This window comes from Mandrillus leucophaeus, unplaced genomic scaffold (assembly GCF_000951045.1).
Source record: "Mandrillus leucophaeus isolate KB7577 unplaced genomic scaffold, Mleu.le_1.0 Scaffold223, whole genome shotgun sequence".
Taxonomy (NCBI): Eukaryota; Metazoa; Chordata; class Mammalia; order Primates; family Cercopithecidae; genus Mandrillus; species Mandrillus leucophaeus.
In genome coordinates, this window is record NW_012102288.1 from 72526 (window position 1) to 92810 (window position 20285).

General features: G+C 36.2%; 1 protein-coding gene across 4 annotated transcripts in view; it reads left to right on the forward strand.

Annotated features, from left to right (window-relative positions):
- HMGCLL1 (3-hydroxymethyl-3-methylglutaryl-CoA lyase-like 1) overlaps positions 1-20285 on the forward strand; it is a 169689-nt gene that overhangs the window by 12565 nt on the left and 136839 nt on the right. The gene's annotated exons all lie outside the window — the stretch shown is intronic.

Sequence of the window (20285 nt, forward strand, 5' to 3'; positions counted from 1 at the left end):
TTTTTCTTTCTGAGTTTTCCTTCCAAATGTTTTTGGATCTTGAAGGAAGTGGAGTGGCTCTCTGCCACCACTTTCATACATCTGTAACCCACTGGGTGTACAGAGTCTGGCATTCACTTTTTAAATTCTTTACTCAATCTCGTATTTATTTCACTGTGAAATAGAAGCTGAGCATAGGTAAATGTTGAAGTCAAAATATGAATCTTATTTTTGTTAGACACAATTTCTACTTTTGAGAATTTTGATGTAAGGGCTGATAACTCTTTAATTTTTAAAATGGTATGAGACAGTTCAAACCTTGCATTTTACAGAAAACTGTGGGCCTGGTCAAATGTTAAAGCTGAGAGTAATTTGGAACTCTGCTTGCCTAAGTTTTAGGACTGTGTCTAAAAGACATTTTCAAGACCTGTGGAGAAACAGATGTAGTTATTCAAGGTTTCACTCATGAATGTCTGCTATCACTTAGCCCCCATTCCCTTATGACAATATTTTAATATTTAATTTAATATAATTCTGCTAAATGTATGTTCTAGAAAATATTGAAAGGAAAACTTGAACTAAGAAAGATGGAACATAAAGCTTGCATACTCATCTCTAGAGAGCTGGATCCCTTAAATCTACTTGCTCTTTGAAGAAAGTGTAAAGATGTTGACCTTTTGTTGGGAAAGATATAGTGATAATTTATTAAATAAAATGTCAATCATTTGTCTTAATTAAAAAGTGTTATATAAGGGCAGTAGTATTATTTTAACATACTTGCTCTCAATTTGCAACTTACATCATATGGGACAAATGAAATTATATATGATATACAAAATACTATATTAACCATTAATAGAGTATTATTAATAGGAATCTGGAAAATTATCTGATTAGAATAATACTAACTCCTCTTTATCAAATAGCAAAATAATTTCAGTCTATAAAATTTCCTTACAAAATTCATACATCATTTTAAATTTCTAGTAAGAAAATAAACCACAGTGGTTAATTTCAACTTCCCCTCAAAGGAATAGTTAACAAACAGGTTATAAGTGAACTAAGCCTCTAATGTAGTTTAGATATTTCCTTCTTTTAGATGAGGAACCCAAATTTCCTGAGATTGTAGGACGAAAAGGATCAAAGTTTGAAAGATGATTTTTGTAAGATAATGTAGTTTAGATATATTCCAAGTTGTTACTAATAGGAGAATAGTTGACTCAAAGTCATCAAAAAGATCAAATTTATGTAAAATGTATTACTGCATTTATACCAAATATTGTGTAATGTAAACTTCATATACATAATGAAAATTCCTGGATAACTTCTGTTGGGAAAATATATTTACTAGTTATCAACTAAGCATTTGAATATTTTCCAAGTGTTTATAAATTTTAGTTATAATTTTCATAAGAGCAAACATTTATTGCTTATAGATTTGTTCTTGCTCTTATATATCACCATGTGTGTGCATATACACATATCCACTGAAATTGACACCATCCATATCCAAATATGTTTGTGAGTATATGAATGTGTCTTTATGTATGTAGGTTTATGTATATGAATATATATATTTATATATGGACATATTTACTATTGTTGGGTAAATGGTAGTATAGCAAAGCATTTTTTTTCTTGGAGTTAGAGGTCTCAAGGGGAAGTAATGAGTTCATCAAAGATAAATTAGGAACTGCAGCAATTAAGGACATTTGTGTATGAGATTGGTATAACGGGAACTGAGAGAAACCACTGAAAATTGGGTAAGTATGAGAAAGCACTGATAGGGTAGATTCTCCACTATCAGCTATAAAATTGATTTAAGCAATTCTTCTGTCAGTATAATGCAGCTAATATAAAAATTTAGATTCCAATTTTTATGTTACTATCCATTCTAAATCCATAGATTAGGGAGCACTTTCTATTTTCTTCTTTCATTTTCTTTCATTTCATTTCATACCACTCTCATTTTTGAGTGAAAATGATTTATCTTTCTTCACTCAGACCATTCCAGGTAGATCTTCTCAGCATCCAGTAAACTAAATGATGGAAAAAATTATAAACTATAACACAAATATTCTCAAATAAGTCTATAAAGGGCCTTATGATCTATATAGCAAACAGCTGGGAATTAGCAGCTTCGGTTTCTTTTCTCAGTTTTACTTGTAGGGCCCTCATTTCCTTCTTTTAGATAAGGAATCTGAATTTCCTGAGATTGTAGGACAAAAAGGATCAAAGTTTTAAAGATGATTTTTTTTGTACGATAATATAGTTTAGATATATTCCAAGTTGTTATTAATTTGAGAATATTCTGGGAATAAATAATTTTGATATTTTAGTGAATTGACTAAATAATGCTGCTGAAATGAACTATTATTATACAGAATAAAATTAAACATAATTGAACAACCTGATGAATTGTGTCAGAGATTAGTTTTCCAAATAGAGGCTAAGTTCACTTATAACCTGTTTGTTAACTCTTCCTTTGAGGGGAAATTGACATCAACCACTGTGGTTTATTTTTTACTAGAAATTGAAAAGCAGAACATTGATTTATTGTCTAAGATGGCTGATAAAGTTTGCATCCAAGTTTAGCAGAAGTGTGCAGAATTTTTTTCTTTGTTTTGGTGTTTCAGTCTGCAGATGTTAGCTGTTTTTGTGAGGAAATAATGGTGTTAGCTATGAGTTTTCTTGGAAAGAAAGAGCTTAAAAGCTTTGGTGTGCTGGAATCACAGTCTGCACAGCCAAATGAACATGGATGGAATGTTAGGTGAAGCCCTTGGGGAGTCATTCAACAGCAGCATCTGGAAGGAAACAATAAGTGACTGGAAGGTTTACTTTTCAGGCAAATGATTAAGAGGCGATTAAATGAAGGTGTTAGGATGTGAGGGAGGGAAGGAAGCACTGAAGGTGTATACATAAAATGGAACGGAGGGATTATGGAAAAGACTTAACAGAATGAACTATAGATCACAGCTGAACTTAAAAAAAAAGGAATTGGAATTTGGACAGAAGAGCTTATAGGTATCACCTGAAACAGAACATGAGATTCACATAATACGGAATATACTGGGACGTATTTTTCTGGAATAGTAAAGGACAGTGATGATGTTGAGTTATTCAGAGCCACTGTGCATCATTTCCTAGAGTTGGAAAGACATCCTGCCATTACACCTTTATAGTTTTACTCTAGTTATATTGGCCCGACTTTAAAGTCCTGAGAAAGCACTGGCCTTTGGAAATGGAAATCCAAGACTTTGATCAAGTGAGTGTGTTTGCTGTAGAAGTTTGATAACTTACTTATACTGCAGCAGTGTTGATTTAAGTTACTTTGAACAAAAATTTTGTTTTATTCTTCTTGTGAACAATCATGTCTTCCAACTCATTTATCTTGCCGGATGACACTTTCCACTCTCAATTGTGAATGAACGAATGAATTAATGAATACAGGAATGAATGAATGAATATATAAACAAAGCTCTATGTTTAAATGATATAAGAAGTAGTTTATTTTTTTCCTTAAAGGTTCATGTTTATTTTAAAAACAAAATGAAGTTTAACTCTGAATCTATGCTTTTCTTCTTGATGCCAGACATTTGAGCATCTGGAAAAGTGAGAAATTACACAGAAAGGTAAGACAGCATTATGGAAGCCAGTGTTCTTCTCCAGCCCCAGTCCTCCTTCATAATCATCCCTGAGAGCTCCTTTAATTTAAATGTATGGAGATATTGCAAACACAAGATTCAATCTCTGCACATCAAATAATCAGATTTAATTAGCCAGTGTGTCTAAACTCTGTAACACACAACCCCATATTCTCTGTGGCTTATAATAATTGAAGGTGAATTTTTGCTCAAGTCAGTGTGAATGATCTGGTCATTCCAGGACCCAGGCTCCTTCTTATGCCCCTGCTCTCTTCTAGGTCATTTCCATTTTGCTGGGAAAAGAGACCATGGGAGGAGACATCCACTTCCTACCACTTGACTCAGAAAGTAACATAACTTTGCTTCACTCCATTGTCCAGAAATCACTTGAATGGTCGCACCCAGATGTGGGGGTGGTAGCAGAGTTTTACCTATTTGTGTTCATAGTAGTCTCTGCCAGATAGACTTAACCTTCTGGTCAAATCTCTAGGAAGGCTCCTCTTTTTCTTGATTATAAGGAAATGTTAAGCTAATTGGGCACATTTAGAGACAAACAAATTTGGGCAAATTAAATAAAGGACTATATTTGTAGTATTTGTTCTGCACTAAAACTTAGGGGGGCAAAACGTTTTTGTGGAATTTTTTTGGGGGAACAAAAAATCTCCTTTAATTTTATTTAAATAACTCTCTGGCTTCTCCTCCTGTCCAGCTTTGCTGCTTTTCTGTCTCTTTAGACTGGCGTTCCCTTAGGGTGATTGTTTCATTAAGTGCCTCTGAGAAGTCAAAATGTGTCTGCTAAAATATGTCTTAGGGTTGGATCCATTGCTAAATGAAAGGTATGGAAATGCCTACCTTTCCGTAATGGCTACCTTGGGGTGAAAATCACATTTAGATAACCAAAATCATAGTCCTGACAGATTATGAACAAGGTTAGATGAATTGTATTGAGATTTGGAAGCAGTAGCAGTTTGGATACTTCTGGTTATGGTGGAACCATTAAGGGATAGAAAGAAAATTGTTTTAAAGAGCCAAGGAGCAGCTCTGGGGGAAGCAGGTTGAAAACGAAGTTCCTTTTTCACATGTTTGCCCAGAGCTTACCTTCTGGGAAAAAAAGTGGAAAAGGCTCGGTCTCCAGGATGGCCCATGTATGGGATTAAGGGATTCTTGGAGCAGTGGCTCTGCTTATTTGTGATTGTTATTGGCCATCATATTCACATAGAAGGACTATGAGATCTAGAAACAGAGCCAGATACAGTGATCTTGTTCTGTCACTGTGAAAGCTATGGATTCTGAGAGAGCTGGAATGGAAGTGTAAAATCGTTAAGCCTGCATTCTTTCAGAGTAAATGCATATAGCAAATTTAAGTGGAACAATCAAGTAATATATAGTCCAAACAATGACATAATGAGAGAATATAGGGATAGGATTAATTACCCTCCAAAACCAGTTATAAACCAGGACCACCTCAAACAGAGATGTATAACCACCTTACTTTTAAAAAGTGTTAGGGCATTCATTTAACAATAACCCATAAGTATTTAATGGCCCTCACTTTAAGAAGCTTTTGTCCTCAACCTATAGTTTAAATTCAATTCTATGTTAAATAAAATTTGACAGAAAAATTAACCTTAGTAGGGCAACCTACTAAGTTGCACATTTAAGTTATAAATTTGCATGTTAGTTTTCTATCCTTCTGGTTACACATTTCCAGTATGTTTTAGCCTTGCTTGTCCTACCTATAAGATGTGCTTTAATCATTTTGTGGACCTTTCCTAATTCCCTTTCTCCATTTAAATGGAGCCTGAAGCATGACGGGGTTCTGTAGCTAGTTTTCAACCAAGCCTGAGTAAGGCACCAGTATTTTAGACAGACCTAAACCTAAACTTTTATCTAAGTATCCTGTTTCTCACTTGTTCAGCTTGAAGATAGAAGGTTGTGGAACAAATTAGGCACAGCCTGCAAGTACATGAAGTACTTTTAAGTACAGTATGGGTACCAGCTGTACTCTAGACAGGCAACATAATTTATTGCTAACCCCCTTCCCCCTTGTATACGGAGAACGTTTAAGCAGGGCTAGATTTAGGTTTACATAGAATGAGCAAATACACACATGACGTGATTTAAGAAGGATTAGAAATTCAGTGGCCCCAGACCACCCCTCACCAGCCTGCTCACATTCCCAACATTAGAGACACCTCTGGGGTTCAAAATATGGTGTCTCTAAAATGAAATAGGCCACCTGGAAAGGAAAGTATAATAAAGCCAGTAGTAACCTCATCAGCTGGGTACAGAGCCCTAGAGAAACAAAATACAAGTTTTAATTAGAATCGGGGCTGGGAAAGGTCAGTGTGTTAGAAAGCAAAGCCAAGTGAGGGGTCAGTGAGTGAGAAGCAATCTAGATATGGCTGAGAGCAGAGCTGGGGTTGCTGATGACAAGCACCGCCTAGGAGCACAGACGCACTGCCAGGCAACCTGAAGTGCGGTTATTTTGCGGTGCGCCAGCCTGATGTTAGATGTTACAGGCAGGAAGGCAGAATAAGTTAGTGTCTGGATTAAAGGCTCATCCCCTTAAGTAGGATCATATTAAGGACAACCATATACTTTAAAGCTTAGTGGCTGAAAAAAAATACGAATAAATCTTTGTATAAGACTATGTAGTATAAATTAGTATATGTAGATGAATTCTCAGTTTGGGGATTCTTGGGAATAAAATGGAGACAGCAAAATATTGGTATCATTAGGGTGATTGAATCTATCTTTATAAAGTGTGAGAAAGCTTCTAGGAAAATATTTAATAGTATTCTGGGAAAAGGGAGGAAAGTGTTTAACTGAGAAGCAGGTTTTGAATACATTTAACAATTTATTTTACTTTTTATTACATTTGGGACTATTTCCCTCTCATAAGTATTCTGACTTTCTATGCATTTTACATCAAACTTCCAGGGGAAATCAAGATGCAAGGTACGCATCTGCCCTGCTCAGCCTGGGAGTCAGGAGACTTATTTTGTCAGGGTGAAAATTTAATGTACTCTTAGGGTCTCCCCTTGGCCCTTGTACCCAACAATCGGCTGTCACCTCTCATCTAGATTATTTCTATGAACTCCTAATTTTTACTCTCCCTGTGTTTGCCCTGGCATCTTTCAGTCTATTCTCTATAAAATCCCCGGAGTGAGCACAGTCAAATGTACGTCAGATCATATCATCCCCCTGCTCCCGAGCCCACCCTCTAGTGGCTTTCCATCTGCCTGGGAACAAAAATCTTTACCCAGGCCCTCCTTACACTTCAAATACCAATTTGCTATTTCCTTACTCCTTGCTCACTCTTCCCCATCTAACACTGTTCTTCTGGTTCTTGCTAGAACAGTTAACACCCTGGGCACATTTCCCTCAATCAACTCACAGAACATTGTGCTGGCTGATCCCTTGACTAGAAGGCTGTTCCCCAGGATGTCTATATAGCTTTGTACCCATCCCCATCGCTTACTTCATTTTATTCTTTGCTCAAAACACAATTCTTATGTAAAATGTCAACCTATTTCTTATTCCCTTAGTTCCTCTCCTCCTTACTTGATTTCTTTGTTTTTATAACACTTATAGTATATATTTTAATTATTATTATTATTTTTTGCTATTTTCTGTAAGTTTGTGAAGACAGGGACTTTTGTCTGTCCTGTTCACTGCTGTCTGCCAGGCCTCATCAAATTAATTTGATGAAATTTTTAATAGCTTATCAATAGTCACAGAACTCCATTGGGCCTTTGGTAATTGATGCTGCTAACAAATATCCCAACTTTTCTCCTTCCAGTTTAGGGAACCCCCCAAAGATCCTGCATACTGGCCTTCAGGGTCAAAAATCTTTATTGTGGCCAGTAATACCAATGGAAATGTTCAACTCTACCTCATCCTGCCCAAAAGAACCCCCACAACAGAAACATATGTATTCCTTTAGGCCATGGGACCTACTGATTAAAAGAGCAGTGATCCAGGCATTCAACCTTCCTTTTGTCGACATTTCCTCACCAGACGCAGCTCCCATTCCAAGTGTTTGTGAAGGCTTCCCTTGAATAACTAATATGCAAATAATGATTCTACTTGTCTTCCCCAGAATATCAGAGCACACTATGTATAGTGAATTCTTGTTAGTTTTCAAAGCCATAATATGAATATGAACATCCTTCATTAAGTGGCTGACAAAAAGTTCATCACTTCTTTGAACTCTGATTGGATGAATTATACCTATTTATTTATTCTATAAGTGTTTACTGAGTGTGTGCTATACACCAGGCTCAGTTCTAAAGATTGGGACACAGCAGTGAACCTCACAAAATTAAGAGCCCTCAAAGGCTCTTAGTTGAAGAGAAGAGACAGGAAATAAACAAATAGATGCATATATAACATGCTAATGAAGAGTGCTAGAAGCATAATAAACAGTAAGGGGAGTAGAGAGTGAAGTTTCCTTTTTGTTGTGGGTTTGTTGTTGTTGTTGACTTTTTGATATTATTTTATGGATTATTTTTAAGGAGCAGACCCCCTGTAGGCAGTGAGGAAGTGAGCCACAGATATATGTAGGGGAAGAACAGTCCAACAGGGGCAAATGCAAAAGCTCAGGTGTTCAAGAAATGGCAAATAATTCAGTATGGCTTCAACAGAGGCAAAGGATGAGTGGGAGAAGGCATCAGAAAGGTGGTAAGACGTAAGTTCACGGGAGCCTCCAGGGCCATGGCAAAGACTTTGGATGTTTCTCTGAGGGAAATGGAAAGTTATAGAGGATATTGAACAGAGAAGTGATGTGATTTGGTTGATGTTTTCAAAGTGCTAGGAAGGCTGCTTTCTGCCTTGCAGAGGAGGTGGCAAGAGTGGAAATAGAGAGATTGCTTATAATGTTCTTGCAGTTATCCAAGTAAGAAATAATTATTTTAAAGACAGAACATGATCTGCTGATAGATCTGATATAGGATATGAGAAGAAGAGAGGATCAAAGATGAGTTCATGTGTATTTCCAAAGAACAGGAAGTCTGTAGGAGGACAGAATGTAGAGGAATGGATTAAGGATCCGTTTTAGAACAAACCCCTTAAACCTGGGCAAGAAGGACCCCTACCCTGGCCGTGGTGCCTAACAGGGTCCTGTGTATTGGCATAGCTTCCTCAAAATGCCTAAGTCCCCCTCTACTGCTTGGATTGTTCTCAGTATATTTCATTGCCCTTGTAATTTGAATGTCCCAAATATTATGGTTTCTGAAAATTCTGATACACTTTGAGATCAAGTGTTTTCATTGCATTAACTATAGTGGCAATTAGAATCACTAGTATTCCCCCAAGAATGATGAATAAATGAATAACTGGGTTGCTTAAAGGAATCGTGAAGTCTCTTTTGCTTGACGGTGCAGGTCAACTCAAACCTTATCCTGTGATGTCAGTGTCTAACTATTCATCTGCCAGCTCCATATTCTGCAAGAGGATATGCATTAAAATTTTTAGATTTTTTTTTTTTTTTGAGACGGAGTCTTGCTCTGTCGCCCAGGCTGGAGTGCAGCGGCCCGATCTCGGCTCACTGCAAGCTCCGCCTCCCGGGTTCACGCCATTCTCCCGCCTCAGCCTCCTGAGAAGCTGGGACTACAGGCGCCCGCCACCTCGCCCGGCTAGTTTTTTGTATTTTTTAGTAGAGACGGGGTTTCACCATGTTGGCCAGGATGGTCTAAATCTCATGACCTCGTGATCCACCCGCCTCAGCCTCCCAAAGTGCTGGGATTACAGGCTTGAGCCACCGCGCCCGGCCTAAATTTTTAGATCTTTTTATAACCCAAAACTATGTTTTGAAGTTAAAAAGAAACTCCCTGGGGTGAAAGAAGAAATTAAAGCCTAGCTTGTGAAGAAGATATGACTTTTTTGATACTCTTGCCTCTAAGCATATGATGCCAATCAGAATTATTAATGTATTTAATTTGCTTTTTACATTAGCATTTTTTCCATATAAACATTTCTAGCAAGTAACTATCTGTGCCCCCCATATTCACTTATGGCATTATTGAACCAGGTTTTGAATATGAGCTCTCATTTATCTTCATGTTGAAGTGAGTGCCCCTCTGTTGCCCCTCAAAGGTTCAAACTGAGGTTGACATTGCCAAGTGGAATAGGATGGGTGGAGTTGATGTTGTCAGCACTGGAAGTGGATAAAATTGTTGGCAGGTTCCAAAATGGGATAATGTCTCCAAAGTGTTTTGAGCTCCTTGCTGAAAGAACTTGAATAATTTCCAGGTATTATTTTGATTGTGGCAAGAACTGTGTAAGGTAATCTGCTCTACTATCAACAATGATTCCTTTCATTGCAAATTTTAAACAAGCAGTTATATTTTACAATGATAAATGGAACAATTTAAGCTACCCTTTTTGCAAAATACCAGAAAAAAAAGTCCCATGTCTTCAAGTTAGCCTTGCAAAAAGGGAAGCGACAAACATTGATGAAGTATTAACTCTTCATTGAACACCGTGCTAAATGCTTTGTATACACATTCTCATTTAATCCTTAAAACAGACTTGTGGACTAAGTGCTATTATGATTCCCACTTTTAACAGAGGAGAGTGAGGAAGACTAAATTATTTTCTTGTGTTTTTTATCAGTGCATGGTACAGTCAGGTTGTTTGTCTCTAGAGTTTTTCATCAGCACTCTGGATGCCCTGCTATACCATCATGTTTTGTTTTCTTTTTCTTTTGAGATGGAGTCTCCCTCTGTCACCCAGGCTGGAGTGCGGTGGCCTGATTTAGACTCACCACAACTTCTGCTTCCTGGGTTCAAGCGATTCTCCTGCCTCAGCCTCCCGAGTAGCTGGGATTATAGGCATGCACCACCACACTCGGCTAATTACATATATATATGTGCGTGTGTGTGTGTATATATGTATATATGTGTATATGCACGCACACACATATGTGTATATATACACACACACATATATATACATACACACATATATATGTGTATATATAAAGAGAGAGACAGAGAGACACAGAAAGAAAGAGACAGAAAGAGAGATGGAGTTTCGCTCTTGTTGTCCAGGCTGGAGCGCAATGGCGCGATCTCGGCTCACTGCAACCTCCTCCTCCCAGATTCAACTGATTGTCCTGCCTAAGCCTCCTGAGTAGCTGGGATTACAGACATGCACCATCACGACCGGCTAATGTTTTGTATTTTTAGTAGAAATGGGGTTTCACCGTGTTAACCAGGCTGGTCTCGAACTCTTGACCTCAGGTGATCTGCCCGCCTTGGCCTCCCAAATTGTTGGGATTACAGGTGTGAGCCACCACACCCAGCCCGTAACATCATTTTTCAAACCTATCTAAGATTTGCTTCAGTAGAGCTATTGGAAACAAAGCTGCTAAATAAACTAACGCTTTATTTTAGGAATATTTTAACTAAGGTATCTCCTTCAAAATTAATCTCTGTATCCAAATAGGCTTTCTTTGACCAAGTTCTAGCACAGGGTCTTACACATGTTAAATGTCCAGTCAGTAGTAAGTGGATGAATAAATGAACAAAAATAATTTTCTGCACCTATTATTTGTATAATGGTCATCACATATATACATATAGCACTGTGTGTGACTTTGCCACAACTCTTTTTAGCTATTGTAACCTCCCTTTTTTATAGATGAATAAATGAAGTACAGAGTGGTAATAGAATTTTTCATTATACCAGGGATGGAAAATTGATTTTTTTCTTGCAGAATAGAGTCAATCATTGGTGGTAGATACCTGAATTTAGGTAGTAGTTTCTACCTGGATAGCAGATACTGGAGTAGTTAGTTCTACTGAGAAGGCCTAGAAGATGCACCTGTACTCATTGTGAAAAACTGCCATATTGAATTACTCTTGTCTGCTCTGAGTCTGAAATGGAGGACTGGTAGCATTCATGTTTAGGATTTTAAATCTCTACACTACATGTATATGCCCTACAGAGATAGATCACTATAGGTTTGTCTATTTGGCACTTTAGATTCTGTAATGAGTATTCAGCAATCATTTTTCTTCTGTGTGTGTGTGTGTGTGTGTTTGGATCCCTGCATTTTTTAAAAGGCCCCTTAAATTACTTTTATGATTTATTAATTCATTTTAATTGAGTTTCCTTTCATATAGTTAGAACTTTGATTAACTAGTCTTGATAGAGTGGGTCAATGTGATGTTCTGCAGAATGTCCAGCTATTTCAGGTCCCTTTGAAATATGACAGACAATAGGTGAGTGAATAGAGCAATGAGAGAATTCTATAAAATCCATTGTTTTCTCTCCCAAGCAAATTGGAATTTTAATGCTGTTTTTTCTTTCAGGTATAGAAAAGAAAGCATTCATCCACTGGAAGCTGCATATAATTTAAATAAGGCAGTGTTAATGTGCTTTTGCAAAAATACTGCAACTGTCACAGAAGCTATAATTGGGGTTTACTTTATGGTAGCTTAGTGTCATCCCCTAAAATCATAACATCTTTCTGGTTTGGGTAGAGGCTGTACTGGTGATTAGAGGGGGTTCATGATGAGGCCATCACCCCTATATCTTTTACTTTCTTAGGATGCTTGAGGATGGTAATAATCTCTGCTGTTTCTCCTAATATGCTTTCTTCTTCTCCTCTCCCTACTTCCCCTTCCTCTTCTTTTTCTTTTTTTACTATTTCATCTGAAGGAGAGGAGGGAGAGATTTCAGAAGCTCCTACTTGCCCTTCATTGTTACAGTAGCTCCTACATTACAAGTCAAGGAACCAATAAGCAGTAAGGGCTGTTCCTAATACTAAATATGTTGTTTCCAATTATATACTCAGGGACTGAGAAATAACCACAGGGAATAAGGACCCAGGACTCCACTTATTATGTGGCCTTTGTATTTCTCATTTTAACAAGGGGGATATAATGATACTTTGGGTCTCCAAGTATCATTGTCAAATTGAACCTTGTATCCAAGAATCTGAAATTTTTGGTATTCTTCTTTACCCAGTGTAAATTTACTCAAATGAATGGCTATAGATCTCTTTGGGGAAAGATTATATGAATTACTTTATATAGTTCTCTTAGTATTACAAGGTCCTCATCATAAACATCTGGCTGCTTCTTCAGTCATGTTGTGTTTTTTTTTTCCCATCTGAAAATTGGCTAAGATATATAGACTAGGCAAGGGATCCTGACTTTTACATTGAAGTAGCTAACCAAAACTAATTGATGAACTATATCCTTCATTAATTTGTATTGTATAGGTCAGGATGGCTTAACCTTAACACTATGGATTTTGGATGTCTTCTTTGTTGTGGAGTCCTGTCTTGTGCATTGTAAGATTTTTACCCTACTAGATGCCAGCAGTGCCCAGCAATTTTGACCACCAACAATTTCTCCAGACATTGCCAGATGTCCCTTGGGGTGCAAAATTGTCCTGAATGAGAACTAGCAAATATTTTAACAATTAGACTGCTGCCGGTTACCAGGGAGTAGCCATATCCCACCTACTTCGAAGAATATGAACTAACTGAAAATTAACCAGCAACTGATGTAGCTCCCAAATCCCATTTTAGAGACCACTTCCTCAGCTCACTCCTGGCACTAATTTTCTTAAGTCTAGTTCCCTGGGAACAGTCTCCTGGACAAGGATTTGTTTGCAGAATGTTATTGCCTTTGGATTCAATAACTGTGGGGAAGTAAAGGATATAAAACTAGGTGGAAGAAGAAGTTGAACTATGATGTAGTCACAACAGAGGCTTCAGTCAGTTACACAGGGATCCCAGGAGCTGGTATGGCCCTTCCAGTTAGGATGGGCACATGACCTTGAATAAAGTGGCGCTGTAGCTGAGGGCAGTTACAGAAAAGGGGCTCAGTGAAATGCCATCAGCTGCCAAAACTTTAGTTTCTGAGAATTCCTCTGTCCTAGGCATACCTGAGCAGCATGTCACAACATCCACTATAGTCTATTAATCATATAAATAAAAATGTCCAAAGGTATAGATTTCACCTAACTTCACTAGGATATGGTAACATTTCTCTCAACCCCTTCTGCCACCTTTATCACTCAATAATTTGGCTCCAACAAATATAAAACACTGTTTACATATCAAGAAGTATAAGGGACTAAAGATTGTTGGTTTCTGAGAATTTTTGTTGTGTGTCCGTAATCATGCAAATGCTCATTTTTGTTTTTGCCAGTCAGAAAGGAAACATTACATAAAGCTGTATTTTGATGAAAGCTTCATTAATATCTGAAAAATTTTATTTGAAGTTTGAATGGATTTGGGTTGATGACTGTGTGGATGACTGCTTAATAGAGTGCATTACAAAGTCAAAAACATATAACACGTCACTGATGTGATTTCCCAACTTGTCATTATTATATAACCAACATGGCGTAACCAAAAATTATGTAAAGAAATTTAATTGCTTTTTGTAAATAATAATAACAGCCCCAATTTAAATAACTATTTAGAATGATGAATTATGTCTTCATAGCCAAATATTAAACCAACTGTCCTCAGCTAACACTGCTGTACCATCTTAGGAGTTTGAACTTGAAAACTCTGACAATTTATGCATTTTAATAGTTTTCTTCAACTTTGTGGCTATCAGGACATGCTGCTGGTATAACCGGCTTAATATGAATAGTTTTTTTTCTGTTATAAACCACTATTTTCAGAAATGTATCATCCCAGAAAATATTACCATGAGGAAACTTGGCATATCACAATTTTAGCCCAGAAAATTAAGCTTTACCAAATACACACAGACATACAGACACACACACACACACACACACACACACACACACACACACACAGACACACACACCCCTGTATTTGCAAAAGGCAAAAACAATTTTAGTAGTTTTCAAAATAAATGTTGGGACTGACTGCAAGATGGGAGAATGTGAGATCAAACAAATTTTGTTGGTGAAGACACTAAGGAGAGGAAATTTTCTATATAAAATATTTGAAGTCAAACATTTCCTTTTGATTTTCAAAGTAACACGTTTATTACTATCTAAACCTTCAATGTAGCAATAATGATTGTAATTGTAATGAAATACCTATAGGTCATGTTGGCTATTTTTCAGTTTATTTTATTTCAATGTTAAGCTGCCATGAATACAATAATAAATAATTTTATTTATTAAAACTAAATAATGTAAATAACAGCCACCATTTAAAGAAGCATTATTATGTTCACAGCATCTCATGCTCTGTCAATTCATAGAAGTTTTTCTGTTTTGAATTATTTTAATGCTTTATTAAATTCCTGCATTAAAATTCCTATTCTTGATTTCTTTGATTTTTTCTTTTTACATGTACTTTGTCTCATTTTTGTTTTTTCTATTATTTTATTACTATCCATGTTTTATAAACTTAATGTTCTCCATTTTTTCTATTATTTAATATTCTCTAATCTACTTAATATCATCTATTTTAATCTACTTATATTTTCTATTTTCATCTTTCATAGTTTGTTTTTTCAATAATATAGTTGTTTTATATTAAAACAATAATTAATTGATGAATATTAAACACCTGCATGCATTTGTTGCTCAAGCTACTTTTTAAAAAATGGAATTTATTTAACTAGTAAGTGAATAGATATGGTAAATATGCTAAAAACCTCATTTTAAAAATTTGAATAAACAATTTTAGATAATCTTGTCCATCTTTCTACTACATTTCAGTCTGTCATATGTGGCAAATGCCCCTTGTATAATTTTCTTTTGCTTTTTTGTAACTACTCTTGATTGATTCAAGTGTTCATGAAATGTATATATTTCCAGAAGAAATTTGTATTTAGTTATGGTGTATGTCTACACTGATACTCTGCACTGATTTTCCATTGAGTTCCAAGAGTTCATATTAGTATACATATACAGAGGGCTTTTGTCATTTCTAGAGCTTGTTTTTAATCTCTTCTAAAGCTTTTTACTGAAGACTGTTGAAAACCAAGTACAGCACAACTCTCCACTTCTCTTCTGGCTGTCCAAATACTGCTAAACAGTAAGCAGATACCTTCCTTTACTTTTTGATTTAGTAAATTAAAACATGTTGTTGATTGAGTCTTAGATGACATAATAGTACGTTACAAACTTATTTTCATATGGTTACAAATAAATTCTTATTAAACTGCCAAAATTGCCTGTGAATCAACAATGGCACATAGGTATTCTGAAAGAACGGTTTCACTGTCAGCTTTGTTGAGTCAGCCTTCCATTCTAGAGAGGTACCCAGGAAGAGAAATGTCTTTTGATCGCTCTGGAGGACCCAGGTTTCTATGGATATCTGCTATATAACTGATAATAGTTTGTGTTTCTCATTATATTTGATTAAGAAGCAACAAATAGCAGAATGTGGAGAGTTTAACATTACTACAAAATGCACCATGTGCATATTTCAAATGAGACAACAAAAATAGATTCTCTTGGAAAAGCCGATCTCTAATGCCCCCTTAGAAAGCCTAATTTAATTTTGAAAGAAAGTCACACAATTTCCAGATTCAGCCCTCTCATCTGTGTAATGGGGACATTTGATTGGAACATCATAGCAGTTCTTGGGAATACTGGCTATGAAACAGAATATTTCAATATTCATAAAGACCTTATTTACACAAAATAATACTCCTCAAGAAATGAAGTGCATGAAACATAAGCAAATCTGTCCAGAAATTTCTACTATAGATGATGTTATTTTCCTAGGGAAAAAAAGCAGTCCTTTCAGGGTGACTAATAAGCAATCATATCTATCACCATTAGAAGGGTTGATTATATATATAGAAGTCATCCATTATTACTGCTGAGAAATGTGTATGTTACACACACAAGCCTACACACACTGTCATACACCCACACACACTCTAAAGATTTCAGAGAAATCTCCATCAAAATATGCCTTCCATTTAATTTTATGTAAGATTGAAAGATGTGAGTGAAGCACATTACTTATGTTCTGTATAAAAGAATGATTCATTATTATTTTCTTCAACCATAACTCAATAATTGGTGAAGTATTTAATCTTAACCTAAAGAAAACTAGAATAAGAGCCAGGGAGCTTAGCTGGGTAAACTTAGGAAGTCATTTAATCTCTCTTTCAGGTCTGCCTACCTCACAGAGTTGCTTCACAGATGAAACATTGATAGAAAAGTTCTTTGGAAAAGTAAAGTAACATAAATTCTAGATAGTGTTTCTTTTGTTGTTACTCCATGAAAGTGAACCATTAGAAATCTGATGCCAAACGTGGGCATACACTCAGCCATAAAACATAGCCTTTTGAAACATTCACTCTGGATAAAACATCTTTTGTTTTTTCGCTAGTATCATATACTATGCTGCACATTAAACAGGATACACTGAGCTCTGTAACGTAGGATGTTAAATGCTATAAAAATAAATTTTAGACTATTGGCCTGTTTAAGGAGTACATTTCTAACTTCTCCAGACTACATTAAAACACAACACAATTCCTTGTAACTTACAAGTGATTGGTTAATTTTCATATATTCAGTGTGTAAGAAAAGTGTCCCTTCCCATCCCTGCCTCACTGTTGCTTCCAGATCTCTATAGCACTAAACTGTAAGCTAGTCATGGGCAGGAGTTTTTCTTGAATGATTCACCTCCTATACCCAATAACTATAATAATGTTACTTAGCATGTGTTAGCTAAAAGAAAGGTCAATTTTACTTGTCTAAATTTTAGGTGTGAGTTTATTCATTCATTTAGTCATTCATTTAATAAACATAAACCAAGTGCCTATTATGTATCCATTTTGATAACTCTTAGGGTTTTAAAAAAGGAGAAACAGGCAAGCAAATAAGTACTCATAGATATGCTTTAAAATAGCCTTCTACAAAATGTTATGAAAATATAGAAATAAAATAACTTAATTCCATCTGGGGAAGCCAGAAGTCTCTTGAGTAGATGACAAATTGAATCTCGGATAATCAATAAGAATTTTGTTGAAGAAAATAATTGGGTATTAATGGAGGTAATAATATTATTGAGAAACAATTTTTATGGAACCCTGGCATATCTGCATGTTTTATTAGCAAGGCACTGATTGCCTTTCTTTGAGAATATGTTTTCAAGAATGTTTGTCTAGCAAACAGCCATAGAAAGAGAAATAGTATCTCCCTCTAAGGTAAAGGGCATGTATGCCTACAGCCCATTATGAAATTCTGAGGTTCCCCAAGTGCAGCTCCTGCAGTGTGACCCACTGCATGTGCTGGTGTTACCTGGTCCTCCTCTAGTTTCTCATTTTTAAATGGGTTGTCTTTCATACGTGTTGACTATGTGTGATTTGAGAGCCCTCTCTTAGTGATCTTTAGTCTCTTCCTAAGCATTACTATCTCTGTATTGACTTTTTTTTTTCTAATGAGCTTAGATATGCACAAACAATGCCTAGTAGGCAAATCCAACTAAATGTTATACAAGCATGTAGAATTCAATAATTCAAAAATAAGCTAATTATCTCCCCACCAGAACATACCTCTCCCCAGATATTCCCCACTACATGCTGTTCCTTACCTTCTTCTTATATATAATTGGACTGTTTATTACTGGTTCTACTTTGGCATATCCCAGTCCCAGCCCAATGCATGACATATGGACTGTGCTCAATAATTACTTGTAGATCACATTGGATGATTTCTTCTGTCACTTCTGTCACTGGCTTAATTCAGATAGTCTCGAAAGATTAAATAGTAACATTAGATTCAAAAACAATATCAAGTGAACACATATTCTGCTTTGATTGAAACGGCCATAATTGTTAATGATCTGTAATTTAATTTATTCAGATTACTTGTTAATAATGCCAGCTACACACATTGATGCAAAGAAAGGTCTTCAGTTCTTCAACTGTATTTAGGAGGCATATGTTTAGTACCTTAAAAAAATTATGTACCTTTTTTTTTCTTTTTTTGGCAAATATTGTCATTGAGGAAAAGAGAACTCTTCTTCCATGTATGTGCCAAGCTAACTGTTGTTGAAATGCAGTTTCAAGAAACAATCAGTGCTAATAAGACCATATGGCTTAAGATTGCCTAGTTTTGTTTTTGTTTCATTCCTGCCAACTGAAGACTAGAAATAAGAAGAAGGAGGAGTGAGCTTTTCTTATTCACCTTCCCATGTCATACCTTTTATTTATTGTTCAGTTGAAATTATAGACACTTTGTAAATTAGGCATGATTTCATTTTGTCATCCAAATGGAGTCTAAAGCTGAGGAACCCCAGGCCTTCCTCTCATCCCTCCACTCTCTCAAGTTAACTTCCTGCATCACAACCTGCACAGAAAATGCAGAAAAGAAATTTCTTTTTCTTCTAGATTGCTTTTTTTGCTTATTGAATTGACTAATTTCATGGAAATTGTGGAGAGTGGTCTGTAAACATTGTAAAGGGGACCATTTAGATTCTCTTGCTGAGAGCTCAGAATGCTGATAAAACCTGTAACAGCTCTGGGCCCTAAAAATGGCCTTTTAATATTTTTTGTTCCACAGACTTGAATTTGGTTCTGCATTCAAAACAGCCACCTTGCCCATATATGCTGTAATTTTTACAAGGACAGAGTGTGACAATATAAACTGGTTGGCTTGGATTCATCATTCCTGATAAAAGACAAAAACAAGCAAACAAAAACCTCTGAAGTACAGATTCTGTGGTTCCTGGCTGATTCTGTCAACTATCCACTTAAAGAACTTGATGATGGGTTACCCAAACTTAACTTGGCTCAGAGGTACCAAGAGATTATGTTGGTACAGTCTGAAAAGATGGAGTATGCTTCTGACTTTAACTGCAATATACAATTTCAAAGGCTCTTTCATTTTCCCCCTGTTTTAAATAACAGCCTTCTAAATGGGCATATTTAGAAGGCAAATATATCTTCTAAACTAGATCCATAGTACCTAGTGTAGGGGCAGAGGTTTCAGAAACCAGACCATTTACCATCTCAGATTTTAGCAAAAGGTAGAACAAGGGGTTGCTACATTTGGCTGGAGCTAGGCTGCTCCCAGCGGGTTATTGTGGTATAGGTTCCACTAGGGGTGGGTCTGTCTTTCAGGGAGCAACACTTAGGTGGTAACTGTGCTGTGTGACCTAGAGAAAAAGTAAGCAGCACATTGTCTTTTCTAGCCTCAGTTTTCTGGGCCCAATTCCCAAAATCAAATTCATGTTCAAGTTCAAAGTATAGAGGGTGGCATCCTGTATACCTCTTCATGGAAGTAGAAGTAGTCTTTTAACTTAAAGAGGTATTTATTTATTTATTTATTTATTTAGACAGGGTCTTATTGTGTCACCCAGGCTGGAATGCAGTGGCAGAATCACTGCTCACTGCAGCCTTGATCTCTTGGACTCAAGTAATCTTCCCACCTCAGACTCTCAAGTAGAGTAGCTGGGACTACAGGATACACCACCACCATGCCTGGCTAATTTTTGTTTTTTTTTGTTTCTTTTTTTTTAAAGAGAGATGAGATTTGACTATATTGCCCAGGCTGGTCTCAAAATCCTGGGCTCAAGCAATCCATATGCCTTGGCCTTCCAAAATGCTGGGATTACAGGCGTGAGCCACTGCGCCCAGCTTAAGATGTAATTAAGAGAAATTAAGATGTAAATATCTATCTATCTATCTATCTATCTATCTATCTATCTATCTATCTATCTAAATCTATCTTTCTATG